The sequence below is a fragment of the Aethalodelphis obliquidens genome, unplaced genomic scaffold (genome assembly GCF_003676395.1).
Source record: "Aethalodelphis obliquidens isolate GAN/ISIS:26980383/991018 unplaced genomic scaffold, ASM367639v1 scaffold34, whole genome shotgun sequence".
Lineage (NCBI taxonomy): Eukaryota > Metazoa > Chordata > Mammalia > Artiodactyla > Delphinidae > Aethalodelphis > Aethalodelphis obliquidens.
The window spans coordinates 3,570,398-3,591,268 of NW_020837978.1; the positions used below are offsets into that span (position 1 = coordinate 3,570,398).

At 42.3% G+C, this 20,871-nt stretch overlaps 1 protein-coding gene and 1 pseudogene across 6 annotated transcripts in view; one reads left to right on the forward strand and one right to left on the reverse strand.

Annotated features, from left to right (window-relative positions):
- The window catches only part of FARS2 (phenylalanyl-tRNA synthetase 2, mitochondrial), a 383,657-nt gene that overhangs the window by 39,168 nt on the left and 323,618 nt on the right, over window positions 1–20,871 (forward strand). The gene's annotated exons all lie outside the window — the stretch shown is intronic.
- On the reverse strand, window positions 7,272–8,754 carry LOC113631708 (39S ribosomal protein L48, mitochondrial pseudogene; annotated as a pseudogene).

A 20,871-nucleotide genomic window follows, 5' to 3' on the forward strand; every position in this document is an offset into this window, starting at 1 on the left:
TTTTTTTTTTTTTTTTTTGCGGTACGCGGGCCTCTCTCACTGTTGTGGCCTCTCCCGTTGCGGAGCACAGGCTCCGGACGCGCAGGCTCAGCGGCCATGGCTCATGGGCCCAGCCGCTCCACGGCATGTGGGATCTTCCTGGACCGGGGCACGAACCCGTGTCCCCTGCATCAGCAGGCAGACTCTCAACCACTGTGCCACCAGGGAAGCCCAGGTATGCTTTTTTAAGTATTATGACAACTTAGAAGATGCACATGCTTTTTTGACATGATGGTTACCTTTGTCCAGGATTGCTAAGTATGGCATTATTTATGTCACGTGACCATCAGTGGGGAGCTTACTGGGCCCAGTTCCTCTGAGCTCCAACTCTCTGCATCCAGGGCTTACACTTAGCCCCAGGGGAAGCCCAAGTTGCTGTGCTGGTGACTGAAATGACATTTATTCTGGACAGAACGATCACAGATTCTAGAGCAGGGGCCCTGACATGTTGTCAGAAGGAACGCTTTTCATTTCCTTCCATCAAATCATGAACATCTGCACAGGGCCGTCCTGGCCAACGGACTCATAAACAAGTTGATAGAAGGTAACTCTTTTGCAATTTGATGTCGACCCGCTGGTACAGTATGTTTAAGTTTCTGTAGGATGCCGATTTCCAAAATCGGTCATGTACTCTGCCTTATTCAATTTCTCCCAACATTAGAGTGATGTTCCAAAATTATGAACATCTAGAATGAACTCACCTGTGTCTCTAAATTGACTATAATTGCTGTCCTGCCATGGTTGAGGTGCTTGTGAGCTGTTTTTAGTCATAACGTTTGTGATACCAAATACATTTTTTTCTTCCAAATTTCTGGACACCAGCTGGGTTTCCTATAATTAAATTAAATTCTGTACTGACTACCTGGCGTTAGCTCAAACCCTGTAGGTGAAGGGCTAAGTCCCACCAGACTTCCCCTCCTTCAAATGCTTGTCACGATCTGGGTCTCCACCTGTACCTTTCACCAACCAGCTGTATCTTTGGTTTCCATAACCCCCCGTCCTCAGGTTCAACTATTTGCTAGGTTGGCTCACAGAACTCAGAAAGTGCTTTACTCAGTATTACGGGTTTATGATGAAAGATATAACTCAGGAACAGCCAAATGGAAGAGCTGCGTAGGAGAATGTGTGGAAAGGGGGCAGGGTGGGAGAGTGGGACCTCTCCACCCTCCCACCACTGCGATGTGCTCACCACCCGTATGCTCTCCGAACCCCATAACTTAGAGATTATTATGGAGGTTTTATCATGCAGGCATGATTACAACAAGTACAGGGATATTGTGGGTTAGAAAACAAATCAGAAACGTGGCATCAAAGAAATTTCATGTTCATTAACAGACCTCTTTGGATTATGCCTCCAGGCTCCCCCAGAGATATCTTCATTCATTAACTCTGATGGGGTCGTTAGATTTGAATAGTAAGAACATGTGAGCATGTGAACATATATACGTTGTAACTTCTGAAAGACTGTACAGATGTTAGCATTATTAGGTCAATACTGTTTGCTGATAATCTTATTAAAGACTGTCGAATATTTTTGGGACCATCATTTCTAAAACTCTGAAGTTTTCAGGTATCTACCTCAGTCAGCCATCTTTGGATAAAAGATTTAATTTTCTCTCTTGTATTGTTTACTTGAATTAATCGTGGTGGTCTGCATTTTAATGTCTCCTCTTTCAGAGTGTCTTTATTAGACGGATGCGTTGTAGTCTTAAAGTGCTTTGTACGTAGATACTCAGAATGAGAGGTTAACTGGAGCCCATGTTTCGTATCTTCTGGGAGCATTTAAATGGCTCTGCTTTCACCGTGTCCAGCCTGCCCTGCTGAACCTGTATTACTCCGTAGGATTCACTGAGCACAGAAAAGGGCTCAAAAAATAGTGCTGTCCTGGTGGCTGGGATTTCCTCTTATCTGACCCTGAAGGTTAACTTGACGGACGTTCATCTCTATGTTACTTTGGCATCTTAGGACCAGGAGTGGAAGGTCAGATACAAGGACGTATGTAAGGGAGAGCTGGGGGTTAGTTGCCCCACTCCCACGTTGGTTGTTACTGGGTCACAGTAGGGTTGGGTCTAAAGGAAGTGTGAGATCACTATGGACAGAAATGGACCACAAAACAAGGTGTGGGGAATATTCCCTGTGGTCCAGGCGAATATCAGAACATTGGCTGCTTCTCAGGGCGGGTTCTACCCCTGTTCCTGGTCTTAAAGGGGGCGTTACTCTGAACCCATTGTCCACTGTTACCAGTGTAATTTGTGGTCTCAGAACTTGTGTGAGGATGTATGTGTGGCTCAGTGAAAGTCATGTACAATTTCTTCAGACCTTACGTGCCAGCTATTCGGCAAATGACTTTAAATGCATTATTTCATTTAGTTTTCACAGAAACTGTGAAATGGGTATTCTTCACCCCTATTTTTCAGACAAGAAACTAAAGTCCTGAGAGGTAACATGATTTGTCAGGCTCCAGGTTAGGTTTGCAAAGTACTGGAGCCAGGAATCAAACCCAGGACTGCGTCACTCTGGTGACCGACGGACCCTGGGCACCTACTGTGTGGAGAGCCCTGGGCAGACACCAGAAATGCACAGAAAACTAAGCTGCCTCCACGTCAAGAAAGGTGACACATTGTCCTCATCGGAATGCTAAGGAGGTGCCAAAGTGACTTAATTAAAAGCACTGCATAAATGCATGACATTATACCAGGTTGGCAGTGGTTTCCTGCCAATATATGAAGTGCTAAGAATCAATGGGAAGAAGTATGTGGTTATAAAACAGAAATGAGCAGAGCATAGAAAGGCTAATTGAAAGTGTGGAATGTTAGAAAACCTGCAGATTTATTTATGTGAAGTTTGGAAGATGCTACTCTAGCAGTTTCTGGCTGGTTTTGATGATTGATGATGTACCTAAAGTAGCTGAGCTACGCAGATTAACCAGCAGTGCTTTCTCCAAAAGCACGCTCCCTCAGAGAACCTTACTTCCGTGCACCTGAAGGGCACGCGGCTGTGTTACACTGGGTATAAGATGCTGTAGGGTCAGAGAGGAAACGCAAACAAAGGCAGTCTTACGTGGTTTCAACACCATTTATCAGTGTTCTGCCTGTGAGAGCGTGCCTGAGCTCATGGTGATAAAGTGTGAAGGGCAAGGGTGTGTCAGTGTTCACAGGGGAAGATGGTTCCAACTAGGACAAGGGATTAAAACCACAGTGGTTCAGTAATAAGGAATATAGGAGAGCAGATACTAGATTTGCTTTTATTCAGCAAAGTGAATAATTCTGAGTTGACTCAGTTCTCAGGTTTATAGGGTAAATCAAGAATGCTGTACTAACATTGAGTTTCTGATATGATTTTTAAAATTTAATCCAAAATACCTGGGTTTTTGTTGTTGTTGTTGTTTTGGGTTTTTTTTTGGTATTAGTAACTTGTAAAATGTACCATTCTGCTGTTTTAATTGTCTAGGCATTTTCTTTCACCAAGTACTTTTTTGTTCTGTTTTGATGGAATTCTGTCAGTGAAATTAAAGAAAACTAAACCATGTGCTCGGGAAGAGTCAATATTTAAGTGATGCTATGTATTTTGATTTTACTTGAAACAGATGGGAAGGGAGAAGAAAAATTTGTGCATAGAACTCACCCATTGTGTGCCAGGCACCCTCTTAGATGCCATGTGTGTACATATTGATATATTTATATGTCTATATAATGTTATCTCACTTTGCATAGCGTTTATAACCATTTTGCAGATGACAACATTGTGGTTTCAAGAGATTAAATGACTTGCTGGTTAAGACAGGTTTAGAATTTGAACCCAGGACTTTTTCTTTCAAAGCTCTTGTTTTTGTTGGTGTTTGCTGCTGTCTCCGTTTTGAAAAGACTGAATTGCAGTTATCGGAAGATTACGGAACACAGAGTGGTGAAGTCGTAGTGTTGCTTTCGATCCACTTGTTTTGAGCAACACGATCATATTAAGTAGATGTTTTCAAGAGGGTCCTAGAGTGAGTGTAGAAAATGTGTGAGGAGAGTTCTGCCTTGCTAGGTTCTGAGCCCTTTTTCAAGGATATGATCACCTAGAGTGGAGGAAGCTGCCTTTGTGAATTGCTGGCCTCTGCTTACAATTGAGTTTTAGACATTTTTATCGGCAGCTGTCACTTGTGAAGCCGTGCTGTTGGGCGGCCGTTTCGCTTCACTTGTCTGACTGGCCCCTTGGCATTTTGACCATGCCCAGCGAGCTGTCAGACCAGCAGCACACCACCTAAGTGTCTTTTGTGACTTTGAACTCTGCCTTCGCTCATCTGGTCTGTGCACCATCTGCTGCGTCTTCCCTGATCCTTTCTGGCTCTCTAGACTTTACGCATCCATCACTGCCTATCCGCCCGGGCCCTCACCTCTCCCGTAGACGCGTCCCCCGTCATTCTCCGCGTTGGCTGCTCCTCCTCTCGCACGTCTGTGGGTTCTCTGGCTGTCCTCTAGTTGATCATACGCTCCTTTATAATGTATTTCTCTGTGTCACCGTGAATACTGCGGAGCTCTAGCTTCATGTATTTTAAACTCTTTGATGTCATGGATGGTGATTTGAGCAACAGTATTTTAGGACTTCAAAAAAAAACTCCTTACAAAGTATTTCATGTGACTTCATTTTAGTAACCTCTTTGGCAATACAGGCGTAAAATATTTTGATCATGCACGGTGTCACAAAGAGTGCAGGGAGCCTGACACTTATACATCGTTGGTGGGACTCCTAACCAGTGCACTCCCGTTGGGGACATCCATTTGGCCCTATCTGTTCAAGTTTAAGATGCATAAACCATTTGACCGTGCAATTCAGCTTTTAGGAGTTGATCCTAAAAATGCTTTTATGTATATGCAAACATGTGAACAAGGGTGTTGTTTATAGATTTATTCATTTTAGCAAGAAATTGGAAAAATTTAAATGTTCAATAGGGAAGTGGCTAAATACATTGTGGGGCTTTCATATGATGGAATACCCTGCACCTTGTAAAAGAATGAAGTAGATCTACGTGCGCTACTGGACTTCTATGGAGTATCTTCTGTATAAATTAACTGACAAGAATAAGGTGCAGAACAGATGCTAACATTTGCATAAAAATTAAGTCTGTGGGGTTGGGGGTATATGTGTGTGTATAGATGCATACAGTTGTATAGCATGGAAACTTGCTTATAGGGCGGTCCAGGAGGCAGTAGAAGTTTGTTCTTCACTGCTTACCCTTTCATAACATTTGAATGTTATTATTATGTATGATTTTTCTATGAAAAACATTAGATTACTTTTTTATTTATAAATTTATTTATTTATTTTTGGGTGCGTTGGGTCTTCGTTTCTGTGCGAGGGCTTTCTCCAGTTACGGCGAGCGGGGGCCACTCTTCATCGCGGTGCGCGGGCCCCTCACTGTCGCGGCCTCTCTTGTTGCGGAGCACAGACTCCAGACGCGCAGGCTCAGTAGTTGTGGCTCATGGGCCTGGTTGCTCTGCTGCATGTGGGATCTTCCCAGACTAGGGCTCGAACCCGTGTCCCCTGCATTGACAGGCAGATTCTCAACCACTGTGCCACCAGGGAAGCCCTTAGATTAATTTTTTTAAAGTCTGGTAGTACAGCTTAAAATTCCCAAGTCTATTGACTTAACAGTAGATGAGATAATGTGTATATAGAGCTTAGCATAGTTCCAGATATAATAATGGGTTTTCAGTAAATTAGCATGAGTGGTGGCCATGGCAGAGATGGCGGTGGAGTAGTATGAGGATGTCAGAACTTTACGCCGAAGAACCCCTTGTGACAGAGAACAGCTAATGTTTCATCCCCCCATCTCTGCCTCACCTGGGCATTTGAGTTGTCTTAAAGAGGTGTTCTAAAGTATGAAATAGTGTATAGTTCTGGTGCTTTGGTTTAAAAGATAAAGTTAAAAAATGTTTTTCTTTGTTCTTTTCTGTATTTCCGTGTTTGTTTTTTAACATAAAATAATTGTGTATCTCTTAATATCAGAGAAAAAAATTAAAAACTAATGTATCTCCTCAGGGTAAAAGCAATTATTCAGTCAAACTTTGCAGTCTTGACAGATGAGCCGTGTCATCTTGTGGTGTGGAACCTTGTCCACTGCCATCTAGCTCCGGCTGTGTATAACCCCTGTTTCCAGAAGAGGCTTTCTCTCTATAAATTAAGGTTAGGATCTGATGTTGCCTTTTGATGATTTCCATCACGATATAGTGATTTCCGTGAAGTCGTTGGAACGGAAGTCTGCTTCTGAGTCACGTGCCATCTGTTGCCTCTTGACCTGTGGGAACATCAGTCCCCAGCACGTGTGACTGTCAGGTGTGGTTGTCAGGAATTCCTGCTTCCAATTCAGCGTCCTCATCTCGGGTCCTCATCTCGGGTCTTTATTGCTGTCAGTGACTCACACATTTGCAAATTCCTTGTCCATTTCACTTCTGCCCCATCTGATCCTTTGTGAGGACCAAGGCCAGAGAGAGGAACAGGTGCTCTCCTGGAAACCGTGGCCAAGGGTAGTGGGAATAACAAGGAGGGAGAGATCCACGGGTGACCTGCAGGGAGACCACGTGCAGTGCTTTGTGTCCACGTTTCTTCTTCAGAGTGTTGCAGCTTTCTGGTTTGATGGGCTGTATTCATAAGACTATTAATAGATGTGTTTTTAAGCTTTGTGTCCCACAGTTAGGTATTGATGTTATTTTTTTTGACCAGTATTAAAAATCTAGAATTGATTTAATTAAATGCACATATGTCATTCAGATAGAAATGATTTCAAACCCTGCTGCTTCTTTTTTTTTTTCTGTTCCAATAAACCTTTGTTTGCAAAAACAGGCAATGGGGTTTGGGAACTGGATAGAGGTTTCACAACACTGCAAATGCATTATATACCACTGAATTATTCACTTTAAAATGGTTCGTTTTGTGACATATGAATTTCACCTCAATAAATTATTATTATTTTAAAAAAATTATTTATTTATTTTTGGCTGCGTTGGGTCTTCGTTGCTGTGCGCGGGCTCTCTCTAGTTGCTGCGAGCGGGGTCTGCTCTTCTTTGCGGTGCGCGGGCTTATTGCAGTGGCTTCTCTTGTTGCTGAGCATGGGCTCTAGGTGTGTGGGCTTCAGTAGTTGTGGCTCGCGGGCTCTAGAGCACAGGCTTAGCAGTTGTGGCGCAGTTGCTCCGCAGCATGTGGGAATCTTCCTGGACCAGGGCTCGAACCCATGTCCCCTGCATTGGCAGGTGGATTCTTAACCACTGCGCCACCAGGGAAGCCCCAATAAATTATTTTTAAAAAGCAAATAAGCAGTTGATGGGATTTGGCTCACAAGTAGTAGTTTTCTGACACGTGACCAAGATCAAGCTTTAATTCTTTGCTTAAACTCATTCCAGGCAACCCTAATTTGCAGTTATGTAACATCTACCTGCATACTTATGACAGGTCACTCACTACCCCACAAGGTACTTTTTTTTCCACTTATGGACAGACCCTGATCCTATCTGGAGGGTTTTTTCATATACAAAATATCCCTCCCTATGCCTTCTATCCACAGAGGGTTTACTTATGTTATGATTGTCTCCTTCACTAAAGGAACTCCATGCTGGGTTGATTTAAAGGATGAGTTCACTCGGATTGGGAAATACTGGAGGGGAACATGCTTATGTGCTAAAGCACCAGGCAAAGAGAAACTGAATCCCTTAGTTAAAGATACTCGACAGCATGGAGTGACTTCTCTCATACACACACACGTCCATCATCAGCAGATTTTTATTAGATGGAAGATACCTAGGTCTGGCTCAAAGGAACGTGGTGACAATTGGCAAGCACTCCTCCACAGAGCAGAGGAGGCACCCCTGGCTGTGGACATGGGTACTTACGATATTGAGGGTCAGGGTCTCCTGCTTGACTTTGGCCACCTAGGAGGCTCTTCCCCTTGGCACTCATTATCACCAGTGCTGGCATGAAAGGGTCTGCAGTGCGTTAGTTCAACTTGGCTAACAGTTCTTCCTGTTCTGGCTGGGCTTTGAACCTTCCCTTGAAGTCTTCTTCAGTGTGCTCCCTCACTGACAGTTTGACTCCTTCAGGACGATTGCTTTGGATTATTTCCAAGAAAATCTCTGCAAATGTAGCGCTCAAACCACTGATCTGAACCACTCACGCATGGGTGGTAAGAACTGAGTCCAGGAGCATTTTGCTGCCTTGGTTCTGCATCTGCAACACCTCCATGGTTTTGGTGGGCCTCGCATAACTTTCCTCGACTTTAATGGAGAGATGGTTGCAGAGGTTGTGAGCATATTGGGCATAACTCTCTGCCAGGGCCATATCATATGCAGTCAGGTGAATGTTTCAAACCCCATATTCATCATCTGTCCCCGAATTAATAGGTCTCACTTCCACTTTCCCCTCTTCTTCTTGGGCTCTTGTGCTTTAACTAGGTGCTTGCATCTTCCAATGCCACGCGTGGGCTGTGACCTGTAGTGCCGACTGGTGCTCAGATGAATGCCACCTGCAGAACAGATGGGATTCTCTCTTGAAGTTCTGAACCTCAAGAGGGAAAAGACTTACTTAAAAATGGTGTCATTCCTCAGACACAGCGCCTTTCCCAGAGCTCCATTCATCCTTCGCTGCTGCGCGGCCTGTAATTGTGCCAGCTGAAGATCGGCCCAAGCAGCCGCGACCCCTGGGCGTCCGGAAACCAATCCTGCTTCTTCTGAACAGACATTCTTAGGTGAAAGTCAACATGTTCCTGAGCAATTAGAAATTACGATGTAAATCATTTTTCTTTAATATTTTAGCAATGCTTTTAGGTGACATACAATTACATTGGGTGATTCGATGTGTAGAACTGTCATGAATTAGTTTTTCACTATTACTACCAGAGATTTAAGTTTATGGGGAAATTGGGTGACCAGTCATCAAAGCAAATATAATATTTAACAAAGTAGAAGGTAAAAAAATTTAACACTTGGTATGTAAACACAGACTAATTTTTAGTTAGTCTCGTTGTCGAATAGTAAGTGGTAGTACTTTTATATACAGTGAGTGTAGTCACCAGAGGTTGCCTAGGCATTTAGCTCCATTCTTTTCATACCTTTGGGACAGGTGTTTTGCCTTTTGCAGAGAAGAGAGAGACAGGAGATTTTATTGTTCGGACTGTGCTGAACTCAGAGACGCTGTCCCCGCTTGCTGAGTGTCCTTCTAGAGCAGATCTAGAGAAGCAGGGGGCCTGCTGCTTCAGCACAGAGCTCTTGTGAGACTTAATAGGAAAAAATTACAGAGGTGTAAATGTAGTTGAACCATTAATTTTCCACTTTTTTTCCCTATCATGTTTCTTTTTATTGTCACCTAAAAATTGTCACTTACCATCTGCTTCTATAAGAATGAAGTCACTGGCCACTACAGTCGCTGACCTTCATCGCCCCCTGAAAGGAGTTCAGGGTGGAGATCAGGTATGAGGCCCTCTGTGCTCTGGGGAAACTGGCAGAACAGGTATTCAGAGAGTTAGATCTTTCCAGAAGAAGAGTTAATGAGCCCAATTCTTGCATCTCTTCGTATCTAGAAAAGCACTAACATCACTAACGGAGACGTGTGCTCCTCGTGACCAGCAGCAACCTTCTGCCAAACTGTGTGCTCAACTGCACGCACCCCCTTCACCAAAATCACACATATCCTGACTTCCCCCCTACCTCTTTGGAGCAGTTCCTCAGAGCTCTCGGAGAGGCTGTCTCCTGGGCTATAGTCCTCACTTTGCCCCAAATGAAACTTAACTCACAGCTCTCACGTTGTGCATTTTTTTTTCAGTCGACTTTATTTATCAGATACTATTTCCTTTGGGATTAAAACAACACAAAAGGTAAGGTTGTTTTGGTAAGAAAGCTCACAGTGGGGGAAAAATATCTTAGTTCTAAATATATCATTCTCAAGATATACTGATAAAATAAGATGCACTTTTTCTCTGAAAGAACAAAGACGTGGCAGTTGATGGTTTTTAAAAGTCTCAGAGACTTTATTTCATACCCGTGTAACTGGAAGCTGGGAGTCTTTTCAAAGTGTTTCTCAAACCAAAGATATTTCTTTGTGTGTATGACATCTCATAAATCTATGGGCAGATAAACTATTTTCAAAAGCCCAGATTTGTTTTTGAAATAAAATATATGCTTGTGTTTCCCAGATCTGTATTTAAAATGATGCGAAGAGCTATTTATATGGTGTCAGATGCGGAAAAACCATCAGCATTTCAAAGAGCTGATATTCTGTACCAGAGCTCAAGTAAACAGGGGCGGACTCTGTCATTCAGTGCAGAAATGTTTCCCAATTGTTTTTTTAACCTTTCAAAGTTTTTGATATTTGTAAATATCAAAAGTCTTACATTTTCGTGGGGTCAAATATATTTATCTTTCATTTATTTTATTTACTTGTTTAACAGTCATTCCTAACCACAGATCATTTGAAAAATTACCAATATTTCTTCCGTCTTTTAAAAACAATTCTTTAAAAAAATTCTTTTTTTTTTTTGAAAATTCTTCTTAAACATAATAGAACTCTCTACAGTCTATTGTGGCACATGGGATGAAGTGAAGATCAGATCATTTTTATCTCAACTACTTAATCAATTTGTTAACACTATTTCTTATATGTGCTATTTCTATTGATACATTGGTTAATGAGAATATATATTAAGTTTTCAAATATCTCAGAATCTATTTGCTCTGTCAGTTTTTGTGCCAGTTTTCATTATTGTTGTTTTCTTCTTATTTTTCAAAAATTCCTAGCTTCTGTCACTTGTTTAATTTTTCAAATGAACTTGGGGATTATTTTTAAAGTCTTTCTCCTAACCATCCCCCTCCCCCTGTAGAAATTTCTATTAGGAATTACATTAAAATAGTTTGAGTGGAGCTGGCATTATACATTCAGTCTTTCATACATACAAGGCAGATCTCTGTTTATTCTGCTCTTCTTTCCTGTTTCTTTGTAAATTTTGATAATTTGCTTCAAACAGGCCCCTCTCTATATTTGTTATTATAGAAGATGTTTTTCTCCAGATAGATTTATTTCCTGTTGGTCATTGTTGGGATTGAAAAATGCTATTGATTTCTAAAATTTTAAAATTCACTCCCTTCACCAAACTATTATCTGTTCTGATAGTTATCAGTCAGCTCATTTGAGCTTTCTAGATACACAGCTGTGTTGTAGCCAGTAATACTATGGTTTCTTCCTTCTAGCAGTCATGCTCCATTGCTTTGTGTCTTATGTTCTTTTATGGGCTAAAATCCTAAAATTAAAAAAAAATGATCGCTTGTAAAGTACCTGTTCTCTGTTGGAAATGATTTTGTAAGTTACCTAGGGACTGCAGGTATTTATTTATTGTGTAGAAAGGTTTTTGGAAATCAACACATTTCCTTGTTTTGAATCAGTGGTATCTGTTCCTATTTTTGGTAGAATAAGTACAACTTTAGGGAAAACTTGTTAAAATAGAAGCCTTGGAAACTTATTTAAAGCAGATTTTTAAATAGATTACTGTATATTCTTTTTATTTTTCTAGGTGAAAGCTTGGTGATACTGGGAAACCAAAATTCAGAGTTAAAAAATAATGATTTCAGTGGTTCTAAACTAAAATCCAGCTTTTATGGGTAACTGTTTTAATAGACATATTGGTAATTTTGTAGCTCAAATTTTGCTTCTGTCAGTAATAGTACTGCCTATAATCAGTAGACTAGATTGTTGATACTGTTGGAAGTAAGGAGTGATCAGTGCTAGTTTTGTAAGGGGTAGAGCACAAACTAGTGATGTAGAGTTTGATGCTGTCTTATCTTTTCTTTTTTTTTTTTCCAAGGAACTGGCTACCCTGTCTTGATAAATGCTTCTGTAGTAAGCTGTTTGTACACCTAGTGAACAGACCCATGGTTTCCTTCTCTGTATTTGAGTAACTGGAATGTTCTTTTGTTTTTTCTTTTAAATTTTTGGCTGCATGGGGTTTTCATTGCTGTGTGCGGGCTTCCTCTGGTTGCGGTGAGCGGGGGCTACTCTTTGTTGCCGTGCGTGGCTTCTCTTGTTGCGGAGCGCTGGCTCTAGGCGCACGGGCTTCAGTTGTGGCACGCAGGCTCAGTAGTTGTGGCGCATGGGCTTAGTTGCTCTGCGGCATGTGGGATCTTCCCGGACCAGGGCTCGAACCCGTGTCCCCTAAATTGGCAGGCGGATTCTTAACCACTGAGCCGCCAGGGAAGCCCTGGAATGTTCTTCTGATGCCAGTTTTCATGTCATATTTCTGTGATCTTCTTTAAGTTTTCTATCACTTCCCCTTATCGCCTGGACAACCTTTAGGTATTGTGGTCTTGGTATCTGCGATTCTTTACATTTTTCCCTCTTAGCTTTGCATGCTGAGTTAATCAGTTTATATCCTATAACTGTCCGGTTGACCGTGAGGCATCACTTTTATACACTTATTATGTCCATCTTTGTCTCACTTGCATTGTATCAGCACTTACAGGTTTCCATCTTCGCTCATTTTTAGAAACAAATATTAGTAAATATGATGCAATATTTAAATAATTGCACAAATAAATGTTGCTTGGAAACATGGAACTGTTGCTTGCTGTGCTTTACTTGATGAAGTAGTGGGATATGTGTGTCCATCAACTGATGCATGGAAATCTCGGGGAGGCTCAGGACAGGTGGTTTGAGCATATCCCTTTTCAATGTTTGACAGTGCTGGTTGCCTGAAAGTCATGCTGTAAAGTGCTGGAGTGCCCGTCAAGAATGTCGTGATCTCTGTTAAGCTGAACCTTTTCTGGGTCTCAGTTTTCTCTTCTGCAAGATGACCAAGCTGGTCTTTATGATCTATCTTTAAGGTTCTTTCCAATGTGATACTGTGATTCTACTTGGGCCATTCAGGTCCTTTCACAGAAATTGAGTATTCTTATACAGATATAATAAAAGAAAAAATTTAAAAAACCAAGTTTATTTTATCTATCCCTTTTTTTTCCCAGCCCAGTACAGATAAGAAACTGGTAGTTATTACTGTTTATGTTCTGCCTTTCTCTTACCTCAAATAATTGAAGGTAGCTTGCAACAAGGATACAAATTTATGGTAGAATGTAAAAATAAAGAGGACCAAGCAGGGAAATAGAAATTAAAGTGGAAAAGAACCATCTAGAAAGATGGCAGGCCTGTTGACCATGAGGGCCTGCAGGTGCTGAGGGTGTCGGCAGGTAGAGAGAGGCAGGTCGGTCCCAGGGAGCGGGCGAGCTTGTGGGCAGGGTGCTGGTCGTGGACCATGTCTGGAGCCAGTGTCACGGAAGCCACTGTGTTTCAGTTTATCTGTGTCTGCGGTCGTGATTCTGAAAGGCCGCCGCCTCTGCTCCCCGAGGAGAGCCTGGCTGCAGCTGCAGGCACAGACCTCGCTCCCTGTGGGCAGTGCTGGCTCCCCATCCCCTTGTTGCCCCGGGGAGGGCACCGGAGATCCAGGCAGTAAAGGGCGAAGGAGACGTCGCCAGCCTGGAGGGGCAACAACAGGGATTTGTGACATCATGGGGCCTGGAAGGAGAGCCTCCGGGTGGGTGACAAACCTCCTCCTCTGTTCAGGGCGGCCATCTGGCCTTCCCTCGTATCTCGAGTAGCCCGTGGTGCCCTCTGGAACGCGCTCCGCCTCGCTGTCTGCTGGGCAGCAGGGCCCGGCGTCGGCTGCGAGCTGGTGGCATAGGAGGGGCCCGGGTTTCAAGTGACCACTCAGGAGGCCTCCGCGTCTCCCCGCGGTCTCCATCTGTGTCGAGGGACGTGTTGCACCAACGGGTAGACTCTGCTCAACCTGCCGGAAGCAGTGCAGTGAGGCTGGTCTTGGTCTGACGGTGGAAGTTCATCCATTCTCCAAGTCACTGGAAGCCTGTGGGCTCTGGATTAGACCTGGGCTTCTGACTCTCGCCAGGACTCCTTCTTCCTGTGTAGAGCCTCATCTTCCTTTTCTACAAAATATCCTTCTTGAGTTGTGCTGATGACTAGTCGAGGTTTTATCTGTGCAGGGCCCTGTTAGTGACTCAAGCAGTGATAGTCATCATAATGTCATTGTGATTATTCCTTTTATTATTCATCTGTTCTCCCACCAGACCTTTTGCAAGAGGTGTCAGTAAAACAATAAGCAGCCTTCAGAGATGTTTTTCTTTGATCTGCTGTACAGGTGAAAACTCTTTAAGGCAAGCTGCTATTTTGATATTTGAAGGATATCAGAAAGACCCAGGACTGTGGAGACTGAAGACTGCTAGTTTCCGGGAGTATGTTTGTCAGGGGGCTCCTTCCCTCCAGGCAGGGAGGCCTGTTGGCCCCTGTACTCCGGAAGGTCCACGCCCGGGCTCCTCTCAGTAGCAGTGTGCCCGCAGCTTCTCAGACACGCACGTGTAGACGAGGTTCACGTGTTCCTCATTCAGAGCAGGTGACAGAGATTCAGAGAGGAGAGGAATTTCAGCTTAGTGTTTGAATGTTGTGTTTGAGAGGAACAGACAATTAAATGCTGTAAAGAGGCACAGGAAAGTGGCCTGAACTTTAAGAATGTTCCTTTTCCTCCGCTCTCCCACTTCACCCTGAGATTTTCACATTTATATTAATTATCTCCACGGCTCATGAGGTCATACAGTAGAATCTGAATTTGAAATAAACGTCAAAATCAGACCGATCATCCTTCACAGGCGGCTGTGAAGAAAATGTGCTTCTGTGGCTGAAGCATTTTGTCATATGAAGCTCAGACCTTATTTTTCAAATACCTTGTCACCAAAATAACTAGGACATCACATAAAAGACTCTGGAGGGTGTTGGGATTGTGGCAGGACGTGGCCATGTGGAAGGGTGCGCCGTGGACTGGCCGCCCCTGGGCTGGTCCGCCTCCTGCTGGCTCTGGGGATGGCCTGTCACCTGTTCACTTCTGTGAGTGTACAGAGGAGGCACCACTGTGCACATTTTACTCAGCCATTCCTGAAAACGGTAATGGTACTTTGTTACTCACTCAGGCTCACGGTGCTTGTGCAGATAAAATTCATTACCACCCCCAGCAATGATTTTCTGTTTGTGTGTGTGTGTGTTTCTTTACATCGTTGGGGTCCTTAGAACTATTTTGCATGAAATGCCAGTTTATAAGATACGTAGAAGTAAATGCTGTGGTACCATTAGGGCCTACACCCCGCTTTCCTGAATTTTCACCCCGAGCCTCTTGCATAGAGCCACAGGATTTGAAAGCTAGACCCATACTCTTGTGTGCACCATTGTATTCTTGATCTAATCCCAGTTTTACTTTTTTCTCACTTTTTCATTTCATTTTGAAAAATTTCAAGCATACAGTACAATTGGAAAAATTTTTACAAGGAATTTCTGAATAGCCATCACCTGGGTTCTTACCATTAACCTGTTAATAACACTCACGTTGCCACATAATCATCTGTCCCTCTGTCCATCCAACAGCACATCTTTTTTGGTGTGATAGATTTCAAAGTAAGTTGCAGACTTTTCCTTAGATGCATATAATTAGCACAATCCTCTTTTTAAGGTAAAATTTACATACAGTGAAATGCACAGGTCTTAAGTATACCATTAATTCATTGAGTTCTGACAGATGGATACACCTGTGTAATTCAAACTCCCTATCAAGATGCAAAACACTACGAATGCCCCAAAAAGCTTCCTCATGCTCCTTTCAAAGATTACTTTCCACCTCCACCCTCCAAAGGAAGGCACTGTTTTGAATTTTTTCTACTGTAGACTAGTTTTATCAGTTATACTACTTTACATAAAGGGAAGCATTCAGGATGTTCTCTTTTGTGACTGGTTTCTTTCACTCATCATCATGTTTCTGAGATGCACCCATGTTATTGTGTGTGTAGTAGGGGTGTGTGTGTGTGTGTGTGTGTGTGTGTGTGTGTAATGGTGTTCCCTTGTAGGAACACACCACTGTTTGTTTATCCATCCTCCTATTGATGAGCATCTGGGCTCTTTTTGTTTTGGGGCTGCTGTGAGTAAAGTTACAATGAATGTTCTCATACAGATCTTTCTGTAGACATTTTCTCTTGGTTAAATACCTAGGGTTCAAATTATTGGATCCGTTGCCAGACATTTTTCTGAAGCGGTTGTATCATTTTACACTCTTTCAGACAAAAGTGTTTGTCTGACCAATGATGTCAAGCGCTTCTACATGTACTTATCAGCCATTTGCATATCTTCTGTGATTGGGACTCCTTGTCTTTTTATTATTGAATTGCAGGGGTTCTTTATATGTCACGGCTGCCGTGTTCATGTTTTACGAATCTTTTCTCCCAGTCTTTGGCTTCCTTTTAATTTTCTTGAAGATGTCTTTTGAAGAACAGAAAATTTTAATTTTCAAATACAATCTTGCCAGTGATTTCTTTCATGATTATTGCTATGTTTTAAGAAACCTGTGTCCACTCCCAAGTTACGAAGATATTCTAATATGTTTTCTTCTAAAAGCTTCACATTTTGGTCAGTAGTTTTTTGATGTATCTTGAGTTAATTTATTTATATACTGTGAGGTGGGGACTCTGCCTTTTGGCCACTCCTCAGCATAATCTGCTTCTGTTTCCCTGGCTGACTGATGTGCACATACACTGATGGCTGCACACTCGTACATTCTGTTCTTTCTTTACCCCGCTTCCACAAATATTTGCTGAGTGTTTATTATGTGCTGGGTGCTGGGCTTGTTTTTGGGTATATAGTGTTGAACAAAATATAAATAATCCATGTCACCGTGGAGGTGGTAGTCTAGTAAGGATAAATAGACATTAAGCAAATGAACACAAATGCTTTTATATGCAAGTCTAGTGAAGTCCTATTTGTCTTAGAAAGCTCACCTTAAGTCAGTATTTGAAAACCAGACATTGTAAGCCACCGTATCAGCTGGCTAAAGAAAATCATGTGATTATATCAATTGATATGGAAAAATTATTGCACAAAATCCTGTACTCATTCAAGATAAAACTCTCAGCAAACTAGGGATAGAGGGGAACTTCTTCAGTTTAATGAAGGGCATCTGTAAGAATCCTCCGGTTAACATCATATCTAATGCTAAGAGACGGGATGTTTTCTCCCTAAGATTGGGAACAAGGCCAAGATATCTGCTTTCAGCATTCTTGTTCAACGTTGTATTGGAAGTTCTAGCAACTTCAATAAGGCAAGAACAGGAAATCAAAGCCATATTGGAAAGGAAGAAAGAAAACTATCCCTGTTTGAAGATGATATGATTGTCTGTGCAGAAAATCCCAAAGAATGTATGAAAAACAAAACAAAACAACTCTCCTAAAACTAATCGGTGAGTTCTGCAAGGTCTCAGGATATAATATCAACAAATAAAAATCCATCACGTTTCTATATGCTAGCAACAAACGTGTGGGAACCGAAAGTACAGACACAAAACTACTTACCGTCACTCTCAGGAAATAGGACTGTATTTAACAAACCATGTGTAGGAACTTTATGCTGAAGATTATAAAATGCTGATGAAAGAAATCAGAGACCTAAACAAAGGGAGAGAGACGTGCTCACAGGCTGGAAGACTCAACATAGTGAGGTGTCAGTTCTCCCTAAATTGTTCAGTGCAATTACTGTGAAAATGCCAGCAAAGGTGTATTTTTTTCCCACTTAAAGTCATCCCGATAAAGTACTAAAAATTATCAGCCTTATTAAATATTAGTCCTTGAACACTGCCTTTTCAGAAATATACATACGAGTTTTTGTTTTAGAACAGTTTTAGATTTATAGAAAAATTGGGAAGGTAATCCAAAGAGTTTCCACACCTCTCACATTGTTTTTCCGGTTATTAACATCTTACATTAGTCTGGTGACTTTGTTAAAATTAATGAATCTGTACTGATACATTATTATTAACTGAAGTGCATACTTTCTTCAGACTTCCTTATTTTTACATGATGTCCTTCCTCAGCTCTGGAGTCCCATCCAGGATTCCACTTGACGTTTGGTCATTTCTGTCTTGAGCTGCACAGTGCATTAGGTTTTCCTGGATTGTGATGACTTGGACAGTTTCGTGGAGTACCTGGTGTCAGATATTTTGTAGAATGTCTCTCAGCTGGGATCTGCATGAGGTTTTTCTCATGATGAGACTAGTGTGATGTGTGTTTTGGGGAGGACACCCACAGAGGTAAGGGCCACCCTCATGCATCATATCGTGGGCGCACTGTCAGCTTAGCTGATCACTGTGGCTGTTGGTTTGATCGCCTGGCCGAGGTAGCATGTGTCAGTTTTCTCCATCGTAAAGTGACCCTTCACCCTTTCCCTTGAGAACCATCAAGGGTTTTATACACAAGCGTCTTCCAAGATTTATATGGGGACTTTCCTTATGGTACTGTGGTTAAGAGTCTGCCTGCCAATGCAGGGGACACGGGTTCGAGCCCTGGGCCAGGAAGATCCCACATGCAGCGGAGCAACTAAGCCCATGCGGCACAACTACTGAGTCTGTGCTCTAGGGCCCGTGAGCCACAACTACTGAGCCCGTGTGCCACAACTACTGAAGCCCATATGCCTAGAGCCCGTGCTCTGTGGCATGAGAAGCCAGCACAATGAGAAGCCCGCACACTGCAACGAAGAGTAGCCCCTGCTCTAGAGAAAGCCCGCGTGCAGCAACGAAGACCCAATACAGCCAAAAATAATAAATACATAAATAAATTTATAAAAAATTAAATAAAACAAAGTTTATATGGAAAGGCACAGGTCCTAGAATAGTTAAATAATTTTGAGAAAGAATAAAGTCAGTGGAGCGATTGTTACGAAAGCCTGCAAGAGCTACAGTAAACTAAGGCAGAATGGTATTGGTGGAGGGACAGACACAGAATAGAGAATCTAGGAAAAGCAATTTAATGGAGGAAGGATAGGCTTTTCAAAAAATGGTGTGGGAACAATTGGACGTCCATTGACAAAACGGTGAACTTTGGCTTAACTCTCACACCTTATATAAAAATTAACTCAAGATGAATCATGAACTTAAATGTAAAACTATAAATCTTTTAGAAAAAAACATAGGAGAAAATTTTTAGGATGTAGGGCTTGGCAAATAGTTCTTAGACTTGACACCCAAAGCATGATTCATAAGAGAAAAGAATTGATAAGTTGGACCTTCAAATACAGACTTTTACTATGCTAAAGACCCTGTTAAGAGGATGAAAAAGATAAGTTTTGAGACCGGGAAAAAATATTTGCAAACTACGTATTTGAAAAAGGAACAGCATCTAAGATATACAGAATTTTCGAAATTCAACAGTAAAACAAAGAAACAGAAAATAGTGCAATTAGAAAAGGGAAAATAGCATGAATGGACATTTCACCAAGAAGATCTGCACATGGTAAGTAAGCACATGAAAAGATGCTCACCATCATTACCCATTAGGGAAATGAATATTTAAACCACAAAGAGATATCACTACATACCTATCAAAACGGCTAAAATGAAAAATAGTGACAACCCCAAGTGCTGGTAAGGTTGTAGAGAAACTAGATCCCTCATACATTGTTGTGGGAAGTAAAAGATACAGCAACTCTGGGAACCAGTTTGGCAGTTCCTTATGAAACTAAATATTCAGCCACCATGTGACCTAGCTATGCATTCTTGGGCTGTTTACCCTGGAGAAATGAAAACATATGCTCACATAAGAATTTATACACCAATGTTCATAGTAGAATCCACCAGCCGTCCAGATAATCCCAGATCCCACCAGTTAAGGGCTCAGTCCCATAACACTAGGACTGCCCCCTCCTTTTTAAGTTAATTTAACTGTAAAGTATTTTATTTCACAAGCCCTTTAGACTTGGGTCCTCAGGCTGTTTCCAAATGGGAATTCTCACTGTTTTTGTTTTGCCCTATTCAGTCATTTAGAGGCAGTACACTTTCACAATCTCTATAAAAAGTCAAGGACACCATGCCTAACAGACTAAATCTCTGGCAATAAAAATTTGAAAACAGCTTTTGTTTTTTTCCACTTGTAAGGTAGATCATCAACTCTCAGGATGTTCTTTGAAGGTAACTTTGATTTCTGGGGGGAAGCCTTAAAAAAAGTAAAGCTTGTCTTTCAGAAGATTAACATTGATCTTTAAAATCTAAAATAAAAATAATGCAAGTATGTAATGCCCACTCTGCTCAGGTACTTGCTTGCCACCGTGCTGGTGCTTTCTTGGTGTGAAGGAAGATGCAGGTGGGGCCATGAGCGGGCACTGGGTGACCTGTGGAGGTCAGGGGGCCTGGTCCCTGCGGAGAGGGTGTCTCTGGGCCTCGTTTTCCCGTCTGCCAAATGCTGTGGTTGGGCTAACTCCTCTCAAAGCTCCCTCTGACTTTGGAGTTTTAAGGTTTTCTGAAATATTTAAATACTTCCCTAACTAGCCACAGAGGGCGCCATCCTTCCTACTGCTGGAGCCGCTGTGAGGGAGTGCAGCCCAGGGAGCCTGGAAGCAGGCTTCTGAGCGCCTCCTCTTTGTGGCTTTGCTTTTCCTTTAAGTGAACTTTTGTAACAACGGTAACAGACACATATTCTAGTCTAAGTGATAGGATACTTTCCACACCTCAGTAAGTTAGCATCTGCATCGTATCCAGGGAGTAATTTTCTACCCACGTCATCCTTCTGGTGTGCAGTCCAGGTCTGGGAATAAGAAAAGGCCGTTTCCATCCTTCTGCACTCAGACCAGACACTTTATTCCTTAGGTCCACACCCAGCCTTATTCACACTTGGTAGTCAGTTCTAATGCGCTGAATTGTTTTGCTTCTGCGCAGCTTACAACGGAGTGGAAGCCTCAGGTTCACAGAGGACGGCAGAGCTTTCAGTACTGCTCTTACAGTGGTAGAGGATCTGCTGG